Raw genomic sequence first — 11,048 nt, forward strand, 5'->3', positions numbered from 1 at the left:
AGGTAGTTTTCTCACAAGGTTTAAATTAAAGTTCTGAATTGAGACGGTTTCTGATATAGGTAGAGTTAAGGAAGTTCGGTAAGTCTTAAGAGTTATCGATTCTAAGTTGAGTTGATTTTAACGTCTCTTTCAGCAGCGAGGCTATAGGAGACGGAAGCTACTGATTAAAGTGGAATCCGAACCACAGCAGCTCCCGCCGGGATTCGAACCCGGTTCTCCCAAGCCAAAGGCTTGTACATTAACCTCTTAGTCACGATCTAAACGATGTAATCTAAACTTAGAATATCAAATTGAAACGATCCTAGGGAACTTTGGGTGTGAAGTTCCCTATTATACAATGTGCTATCTGTCCGTTCATCCTTCTGTCTGTACTGTGTATGTGGCATCCGATAACTTTCAAACACAATGTCCAATTTTGATGGAACTTGCTTTAAAATGATCCCCTTTGCTTTCATCAGAAACCTATTACGTTTGGTTGCTACATGACAAGGAGAATCCTCGAATCCGAGCAACGTTCCTATTTAGAGCATAGGCCTGATGTTACGATTATTATTTTTACTGCTATTTTCTTACTATAATTTTTACTGTCATTTTTCTAACTGACGTTCAATACGTTTCAGTAGTACATATTAGTCTTTTTCTTTCTTCTATGTGGACTCACGGTATTATATAGGACATGTAAGGTAGGTAGATTTTATACCTAATTATTGACATTTTTAAGAATAGTTTAAAGTTTTACAACCAATTAAATTCTATCTACAATCAAAAAAGTTGAATACGGGAATGATAGCAGAAAACTAAATTTCATTAGATTAAACACCAGTTTGTACCATACACTTGCTCCACGTGAGTGAAAAACAAGCTAGACCAGCTCTTCCAATAGTATTTCCATTTTCTTTTTTGCCACTATCTTGTTTCCCACCATTTTCTTCTTTGATGGCATCCTGAAATAAGAACGAATACGTATTGCTGTAATACGTAACAATTAGAAATCGGGATTTGAAACCGCTCTTCTGTTTTTAGTGTGCCTCTCTATGGACACCATTTGCTTTTTACTGTCATCTTGGAATGACTATGAGCACGTACAGCAGATATCGGACCCATCCCACCTCCGGTGAGGAGGTTTCAGAAGAACCCAGTTTTGCCGTTTTAGAACATTCCCTTTTGCGCCCCATGAAATTATAAGCCTCGAGCCTGTAGGTAAGTGAGATCAGTAATCGTGGGAAAAATTGCTTAATTCAGTTCAACAGTTTAGAATATTTGGGCGATTATACTTCGTCACTTTCTGATTGGCCTTCATTTCCGTTTGGCTTCCATCTTGAGATGAAATGTAGCCACTGACAACTTTTGCCGTATCGGTTTTGTTGCGTTGCAGTAACTTAGTGTGTGTGTTCAAAATTGCATCACTCTATCTTGTACCCTTCGTATGGCACACACACACACATACGATGCGAGTCATTACATTTGCCCATACGTTTAAATCTATCAATCTGTATCTTCAGGTTTATCTTCGGTCCCCGGGTCTCCTCTAGGAAAGATAATCATAGTAGGAGACATTTTCGCCCAATGTCGCCTACAGGACACATAGACCCCGTCTCTGGCAACACTGTAAGAACTACAAAACTACTGAATGCAACGCAAACTACATGCACGCCAAGGCTATAGATGGAAACAAATAAAGAAGTACATGATAATCTCACCAAAAATATGCTCGGGACCGAAGAGGTTAATCGAAGTAAAAGTATGTGCAATGTGAGTAGGCCTATATAGTATATATGAAGCGACTAGTACAAAATAAGTTTATATGTCATTTAAGATTATATGACAGAAGCAGATAGTAGTACAAGTGAAATACGGAGTACATAAAACTTCGATAATTCCTGACTTACTTCTCTTAGATATTAACAAAAATATAAAGCAAAACGTAAGTGATGTGAGGATGATGTGACGTCGACTATTGCTTGACAAACTTGTTCGAACGTGAGCTAATAGTGCAAATGGTTCTTACGAAAATAATAAAAATGAACGAACATAATCTGATTACTCACTTTCTTACATTTTGTAGTTTCATATCTAGCTTCTAACTTACACCTACCGGTTAACTGTTTGGACTCATCGTTGACTTGATTTTATTTTATTTTATATTTAACGTTCTTTTCAGCAGTGAAGCTATATGACATAACGACCTACAGCTTTAAATGAGATCCCAACCACATGAGCTTCTGTCGGGAATCGAATCTAGGTCCGCAACGCCAAGGTACTGATCGTAGAGAAAGAACCTACTTTCTAGATAAACTTGGCTGTAATTACTTGAAACTTAAATGATATGTTATCGGTGCATGTACTACGCAAGTTGCCAGGGAAATCTCGTGCAGGTTTCGAAGCTTGGACGTCCTTCATCATCTTGAAAACAAAATTTGCAGGTGATCAGGATATGTCGAGCGGACTTCTACAGGTACACGGAGAAAAATGCATACTCCAGTCGGCATGTAAATGCTGTTCTTACCAGGTTACGCGCGTCACCACATTAAGTAATGTTGTTTCATCAATAGTACGATTTACACCACCGTCCAGCGAAAATTTTGTATTGTGGGACCACCATTTCAAATCTAGAATTAACGCCATACCCATTCCGACGGTGGTAACTTAGGTATATAATGTTGTTACTACCTTCCTACGAGTGTCCCCTCTTGGTTCTTTCTAAATCTGTGACTCCCTACTTTACGAGAGTAATAGTTTTTAACACGAAATCAATCATGTGAATAAAATTATCCAATCACAGCGAGTCTAGTTCACCGCCGAACTCCATACTTGGCATGGTGTTCCCACCTGTTGTACTTTTATACATGAAATTAAATTACTTAAGGAGCGCACCCGCGTAAATACGAATTATCCACACGGAAATCCTTGTCCTTTTTTTCTCAGTGTAGCGAAGATGAGTTTTACATTTATTTAACTAACTTCCAGGAAGACAAAATGGCACACAGGCGCGTACGATAAAAATAGCAAGCTTACCTTTGACGAAATTGTTGGGTTCGCGTAAGAGCAGAATCACTCGCCAGTAGTGCTCTCAACGGGTCGAGTCGGGTCGGGTTGAAGACCGACCCGACCCGACCCGTAACCCGAATTGTCTGACCCCACCCGATGACCCGACCCGATAGACCCGAACCGTGATCCGACCTGATTGACCTGACCCGACAACCCGACTCGAATAACCCGACCCGACAACCCGACCCGAGCTGAGCCGACTGACCGGACCCGACAACCCGACCAAAGTAACCTGACCCGACAATCTGACCCGACAACCCTACCCGAGCTGTCCTGACTGACCCGACCCCACAACCCCACCTGAGTTGACCCGACCCGATCCGAGTGGGTCGGGTCGGGTCAACCCGATCCGTTTGAGAGCACTATGGTCACGACACTGGGTGAACGTCAAAATGCACTCCCATTGGGAATTAACCCGGACCATGTGTACCGAAGTCTTACACGTTAACCACAAGCTAGATCAAGCGGGGGATTTGTATATGCATCTTAATGAATATTTGGCACTTTTCAGGTTTGGTTATTTCTTTTTATAACTGATACCAATGTCCGACGTGGGAGAAATTTATTTTTTTTCTTGCTTTAGTTCTATGTGACGAAATGTTTCTTCAAGGTCAGTGTTGTCACCTGCTCGGACGGCAGGGGGTCTTCTCGGAAGGCAGTAGCAAGAGTTTCTTGGCGGAGACAAAAGAAAATCGCTTAACTACAATGATAAGGGTTGAGGAAATAGGAGAACACCTGTGATTTTTTCCAACCCTTCAACTTTCATTCCAAAATAGGTTCTTATGATTCCGGGACCCGTGCCATTTTGATTTTTCTTTCTCGGTAATTAAAACGTATTTTACAGTATATATAGTTGCAAGTAAGAAGATACATAATATGAATGTTGTAATTTAAAATTTAAAAATACAGTATGATAATTATAAAGTACTAATTTTATTTCATCACTTTCAGCCCAACAAATGAAATTCAAACAATTCGCTTCCTGGGTCTTGGTCATCAATACTACGTCTTATTCTTTGTCTTGCATCAAGTCTTGGTCCTGCATTTCGTAGTCTTCGTGGTCTTTCATGCTATACAAGAGCCAAGAATGCTCACCTCATCGGTACAAATGAAGACCAAGTGTGATTTTGATTATAGTCTTTCATACTATACGGAAAGCAAGAAAATACGCTCATCGCTACTTGGTGATCACCAAAACAAGGCCAAGACAAGATTACTATGTAATTCGTCTTGCATATCCATTCTTTATCTTGTTCTTGTATCGATGTCCTTGGCTTGGTGAAATAAAATGAAATATTCAGTTTAAGGTCCCTCGATTCTGTACCGAGGCTAAGGAATATGGTGACCATGAGAAATGAATGAAATGGTGGAATGAAGAAATTGGGAGGAAACAGGAGAACCCCGAGAAAACCCACTACACGGCGTTTCTCCACCACAAAGCCTACTTAGCAGAAGCTGGGATCGAACCATGGACACCATGCACCAGAGATGAATTCTCTACCACTGAGCCACCGCTGCCCTGCTTGGGCTTGGTCGTCCATATTCAATCTTTCTTTTGGTCTTGCTTAAACTAGTTTTCTTCTAAATCCAGACTCCATATTGGCGTAGATATTAATATTACAGTCGATTGGTAAAATCAATCTTCCACATTTAAAAATTAAAGTACACACAAGTACAAAAATAAGCATTTACCATAAAAACACTAGCAGCAAGTGTTCAAAATAGATTTATGGTTTCTATAAAATCAATTGAAAATTGCTATTTTTAATTAGGCAGCTAGTGAAAAACAGCAGTTTTCGACTCCAGCCGAGTTTAAGCTCAACCTAAACTCAGTTGACCAAAGTGAACTGACCCCACTGACCCGTCCCGATAACTCGACCCGAGAGACCCGACCCGACAACCCGACCCGATCTGACCCGACTGACCCGACTCGACAGTCCGACCTGAGCTGACCCGACTCACCCGATCCGACAACCCGACCGGAGTTGACCTGGCCCGACCCGTTTGAGAGCACTAGTCGCCAGACAGTAACAGGGTTTCTAATTTGATCAATCGGTGTGCTGTTTGTGCGTAAAATGGAGAAGGCTGCCGCTATTAGAAGCTGATATTGAATGTAATGTCTTTTTCAGCAGCGAGGCCATATGAGACTGCTATATTAGAGTTTTACTGGTCCAGAGTAGAGGTCCATATTGTGATGGTCTGACAGCTGAGAACAGAGCACCTTAACATGAGCTGCCGTGATTAGTGTCTTCTATAGGATGGAAAACGACAGGGAGACCAGCTCTAAACGACAAGGTGTGGGATGTCTATATATCTGCATGTTGTCATAGCGGCTGCTGCTACTGTGTTCAACTGGAATCGGAAGTGGGAATTGGAACCAGAATTTTTCTGCGCAAGCGTGTAATTTCTACCAAATCGGAACAGCACACTCGCCACCAAGTGCTCCGTAAACAGTATGTCCGTGAGTGTGAGAGTGAGAATGCAATTTCTAAGTTTTGCGTTCCACGGCTATGCCGGATAGGCTAAATAAGACGACACTCGATGTGAGAGCGAACCACTGAGAAACCGCAGCGGTTATTTTTAAATCTCTGCTCTACTCTGTTGCCATAGTATTTTCCAGACAAAAAATTATTAATACGGGTAGCAATTGTATTTGATTTAGGGAATGAAAAAGTGGTCGTAAATGTCTATCAAAACTAAAATTGTCATAAAAAGGGCGTATCCCATATAAGCTATAAGACGTAGGTAAAAATAAATATGCTATTCGTAATCACCATGACAGAACACTCCAACATGTCAGGATGCATCCAAATCGCTTAAAATTGTCATAAAAAACGGCGTGTCCCACATAAACTATAATACCTAGGAAAAATAAATGTCTAATTCGTAATCAGATTGTCCGGAAACCTCTATATGACAAGTTTCATAAAAATCGGTTAAAATTGTCATAAGAAGGGCGTATCCCACATAACTGTCACACCTACGTAAAATCAAATATGCAATTCGTAATCAGCATGTACGGAAACCCCAATATACCGAGCATTATCCAAATTGGTTAAAATTGTCATAAAAAGGACGTATCCCACATACATTACATGATCTAGGTAAAAATAAATATGATATTCGCAATCAACATGTTCGAAAACCCTTGTATACCTAGTTTCGTCCAAATAGGCTAAAATTGTCATAGAAAGAGTGTATTCCACATAAACTATATGACCTAGGTAAAAATAAATATTTTATTCATAATCACCATGTCCGAAAACCTTTATATGCCGAGTTACATCCAAATAGGTTAAAATTGTCATAAAATTGGCGTATCCCACATAAACTACCGGAAATAGGTAAAAATAAATATGCTATTCATAATTAGCATGTACGAAAATCTCTATATGCCGAGTTTTATCGAAATCGGCCAAAAGTGTCATAAAAAAGGCTTTTCCCACACAAAGTATAAGGCATAGGTAAAAATGAATATGGTATTCGTAATCTGTATGTTCAAAAACACCAAAATGTCGAGTTTTATGGAAATCGGTTAGATTGTCATAGAAAGAGCATATCCCACATAAACTATATGACCTAGGTAAAAATAAATACGCTCTTCGTAATCAACATGTCCGAAAACCTGTATATGCTGAGCTTCATCCAAATCGGTTAAAATTGTCATAAAAAGGGCTTATCCTGCATAAACTATCGGACCTATTTAAAAACAAATATGCTATTCGTAATCAGCATGAACGAAAACCTCTTTATGCCGAGTTTCATCCAAATAGGGTAAAATTGTCATAAAAAGGTCGTATCTCACATGAACTATAAGACCTATCTAAAAATAAATATGGTATTCGTAATCAGCATTTTCGAAAACCCCTATATACCGAGTTTTATTCAAATCGGTTAATATTGTTACAAAAGGGCGTACCCCACATAAACTATAAGGTAATATCTGAATTATACGTCATAGTAAAAAAAGCCTGCAAAAACACCGCCGCCAATGTCATACTGGTGCTGCTCCTGTGTGTTATCGAAACCGAAACTGGAACAGTAGTCATAATCGGAACTGTAATGATTCAGTGAATGATTGTTATTTCTACTAAATTGGAACTGGAATTTTATTGGGCATGCGCTTACAAGTACTACGTGAACCATTTGGTTGTGTGTGTGTGTTTTTTAATCTCTGCTTCACCGTTTTCGTCGTAGAAGAGTAGTCTGCTCCGGTGGGACCGATAATGGTACTTGAACTTGAGTCAGAACAGGAACCGGAACAGTTTGCTTATGCGCCATAAAATCCTCCGTAAACCAAGTGTGTGAGTGTGAGAAAGAGAGAGAGAGAGAGAGAGAGAGTTGGAAAAGATACCACACGCAAGAGGGGAGCGAACCACGGAAGAAGAAGCGGAACCGCTTGCGCAATTGCTATAATAGGTTACAGTCGTAAAAGGACACTCGTTGCCTAGTCTGCTTCGGAACCGGGACAAGCACTGTAACTGGAACAGTTTGTTCATGCGCTACCAAGTGTTTCGTAATACAAGTGTGTGTATGTGTGTGTGTGTGTATGAGAGAGAGAGAAAAGAATACTATGGGCGTGTAAATCCACGCAAACGGGGCTGTTCAATAGGAATTGGAATGTGAAAAGGGAAAAAGAAAAAGGAAAAATAAATATAAGAAAGAAAGAAAGAAAGAAAAAAAACTCCGATTGTGCCGCACCGAAAGAGGGGGCGCCCTGTATTGTGCAAATGAGATGCATGAGAATAAGTCGTGAGTGGGAACCCTCCACCCCTGGTGGAGATATTCATGAAGCTATCGCCTTATGTCTAATTATATATGAATATATTGTAATGTTTGGTAGAGTCAAATGATAGACCGGGTGTCTTTTCTCCTTCACCAAGTTTTATTACAAAATATAATAAGTACAAGTGTCTTTAATTCAATGTCTCTTCCTCAATGACCAAGTGAAGGAATACTAAATGTTTTGCCGGGAAACTTCCACTCAAGCAGTTTCCAGAACACTTTGGCAGGTTGTTGGTTAGGCTTGGATTATAAGTTTAAGATGGATCCCTAGCCCAGTGCAGCATAGGGTAAGGAAGAGGTGCTCCTAGTCCACAGCTACATAGGAAGGTAAAGGTTAGGGGATCAGTTGGTCGACTGATACTGGGTCCCTCGGTGGTCCTCCTTTTATTTGTCCTCCTCGGGTCCTTCCGTGAGGTCCGTCTGCTTTCGGTGTTCCTTGGTTTTCCGTGTTGGCTTGCTGTCTGCTATGTTGTTTATAAATAATAGCACGTGTTGAGTTGACACGTGCGTCTGTTGTGATGTGGGGATCCTTGCACCCCCCACACTGGAAAAAAAATAATCTGGAAGATTATTTTGAGAAAATACACAGTTGTAATTTGTAAAAAGTAACTGCACCAACACTGACACACTTGATACTGTTTAGACACAGGAAAACACTATAAACACTATGATGCACCAATACCACTATGAAAAACTTGTTGTGAAATATACACATAATGGTAATAACACTGTAGTTCTGTCCCAAGTAAGCAGGATCAAAAACAGTTTATCATTTCCCTCAAAGTGGGTAGAAGTGTCATCACTGTGATGAATAAATATATCAGTTTATTAAGGATCGGTCATATCCGGTATGAGTAGTCTATATCAGTGAAGTCTTTTTCGTAGTGTTAGTAGGCGCCAGTGAATTGAGTCTTCCTAATGGTGAAGGTATGTTTAGCCAATTGGTTAAGTTTTGTTTTGTAGCGGGGCTTATGAAATGCGAGGCACAATTTAATTATAACTAGAACGAATGAAAAGAGAAGAATCAGTTTTGGAATTTAATATCTTCTTTTCTTAAAAAGGAAAAATAGAGTATGTGAATTTCTGGTCACTCTGTATAATGTTATCCAGAGCCTGATCTTATGAATATCCTGTATAAGGAGAAGAAGTGACGTAATAAGCATTCATATATGTTCGTATTGAAGAAGTGATGTTGAAGACAAGAAAGCATTGTATTTCGACCTTGCAAGAATTAATGACTTTTGAAACTAAAAAAGAAAGAGAAAAAAAATGTTGATCTTGCATTTTGCGAGAACGGAAACACAAATTGTAATGAAGTTAAATAACAAAATGAGATATAGTTTATAGTTGAAATGAAGAAGTGCGAATTTATGTCAATGTATCTCTCTCTCTTTTTTTTCTTCGTTTCTTCTGATGTTAGTTTCTCTTCTGTTCCTGGTAAGTACTAGAAATTTTGTTAAATTCTTCTTCTTGGATTTGTGCCTCTTTCTCCTTAATCTTGTGTTCCCTCAGTTTGGTCTACGTAAAATGGTTTTAAACGGTCCATCGCAATTTCTTGAATTCTGTCCTTCAATTTAGACGGTAATTCTACTCGATATAAATTTGAATTAATCTTCTCCAGGATGCGCGCCGGGCCGTCGTAGTGAACTGTGAAATGTTCGGGTAAGCCTATTTTCCTTGTGGGATAATATACCAAAACAAGGTCCCCTGGATTGTAAGTTGTCTGCCTATGGCGCTTATCGTAAAACTGCTTTTGTTTATTATATGCCTGTTCCAGATTGTCTCGTACTTTCTTCCTGATGGCCGCTAGTTTATTTCTGTCAATTTGTATATGTTGTCTTGATTGTAGCGTACATTCTTGCGGGGTCCTGGGTTCATAACCAAACAACAAGAAACTTGCTGAATATTTGGTCCCTCCTTGTACGTACGTATTGATACCAAAAATAACGTGCGGTAACCATCTTTCCCAATCCGTGTGGTGTTCTTGCACGAAAAACTTTAGACAATTCTGTATGATTTTATTAGTTTGCTCTACTAACCCTATTGAAGCATGATTATATGCGGGTGAGTACTTATAGACGAAATGGTACTTCTGTGCCAAATTTTGTAAACGAGTTGCTCCATGTACTGGGTGTCGGTCCCAATATAATGTTGTAAAAGCTCCAAATTTGAGGATAATTTCATGTTCCAAAAATTTCTCTATGTTTTCCGCGTTTATGGCGTCTACTGTCTTTGCAATGACATATCGTGTGGCTAGTTCCGTGGCTACTAGTATGTACTTATTTCTTCCTTCTCTGTTTGGTAGGGGCCCTAACTCGTCATATATCCATGTTGTTGCTATCTCTCCCACCGGGTGATGTAAAAGTTCGGCTTGTTTCTTCTGTGCTGGTTTCTTCAGATGTTGGCAATCAGTACACATGCGTATCTTATTAGCAAGATAGTTTTTCAGATATGGCATATAAAATTTCTTGATAGCGGTCTTGTATGATTTTGAAAATCCAAAATGCGGATTGGTCGCCTGGCGGTGGAAGGTTGTGAACCACAAATTAGCTAAGGACTTCGGTATGCATAAAAGATGTAGTAATCCATAATCGGGGTGGTTTTGTTTTCGATATAAGATGCCGTTTTTAAGACAAAAAAACTTGCTGATCTGACTGTGGAAATCTTTTCCTGCTCTCTTCCTTCTGAAACGGATATGATGTCTTTGTAATTTTCATCTTTGCGCTGCTCTCTTGTGATATTCGGTAAAGGCTCATTATTTCCTGCTTCTATAGTATTAACATGAAGGCTGTTTGATTTAAAAGCATAATAGTCCTCCCCTTTTTCTTCGTCATTGTCTACTTTTTCGACTTCTTTCTTAATATCTTGGGCCTGCTCTAGCCTACTGATTATATCTGCTGGGTGTTTGGATCCAGGCAAATATTGTATATCAAAATCATAATCGGGTAGAAATAACTTATATCTACGATACACTTTGCGTCTACGTATAGGTTAAATTTTCTATTTAGTAGAAAATAGCGAAATTTGCGCAATGTGTATATGAGAGCGTACAACTCTTTTTGCCATGTGCTTGCTTTCTCTTCACTTTTCGTTAGCCTCCGGGAACAATAAGCAACCACCTTCTCAGTGTCAGTTTTTGGGTCATAGCAGACGAACAGTCCTCCTGCTTGAGTTTGACTGCAATCGCTATAGACGCGGATTTCTAGCGAATCGTC

This window comes from Thermobia domestica, chromosome 9 (assembly GCF_964235325.1).
Source record: "Thermobia domestica chromosome 9, izTheDome1.hap1.1, whole genome shotgun sequence".
Taxonomy (NCBI): Eukaryota; Metazoa; Arthropoda; class Insecta; order Zygentoma; family Lepismatidae; genus Thermobia; species Thermobia domestica.